Source organism: Corvus brachyrhynchos, unplaced genomic scaffold, assembly GCF_000691975.1.
Source record: "Corvus brachyrhynchos isolate BGI_N302 unplaced genomic scaffold, ASM69197v1 scaffold644, whole genome shotgun sequence".
In the NCBI taxonomy this organism is placed as follows: Eukaryota; Metazoa; Chordata; class Aves; order Passeriformes; family Corvidae; genus Corvus; species Corvus brachyrhynchos.
This window is the reverse complement of record NW_008237613.1, coordinates 79755-80241: the sequence shown is the minus strand read 5'-3', so window position 1 is coordinate 80241 and position 487 is coordinate 79755.

Sequence of the window (487 nt, the reverse complement as noted above, 5' to 3'; positions counted from 1 at the left end):
TTTCCCACTCTTTTCCCCATTTTCCCACTCTTTTCCCCCTTTTCCCACTCTTTTCCCCATTTTCCCACCCTTTTTCCCTCTTTTCTCCCCTTTTTCCCTCATTTCCCCCTTCCCCCCCTCTTTTCCCCTTTCCCCTTTCTTTTTCCCCCCTTTTCCTCCTTCTTTTTCCCACTTTTTCCCCCCTTTTTCCCCCTTTTCCTCCTTTCCCCCTTCTTTTTCCCCCTTTTCCTCGTTCTTTTTCCCACTCTTTTCCCTCTTTTTCCCACTCTTTTCCCCTCTTTTTCCCCCTTTTTTTCCCCTTTCGCCCCTTTTTCCCCCCCTTTTCCTCCTTCTTTTTCCCACTCTTTTCCTCCTTTCCCTTCTTTTCTCCCCTTTTCCCCATTTTCCCACTCTTTTCCCCCAATTTTCCCCCTATTTCCCCCTATTTTCCCCCTATTTTCCCACTCTTTTCCCCTTTTCCCCCTTCTTTTCCCACTCTTTTCTCCCT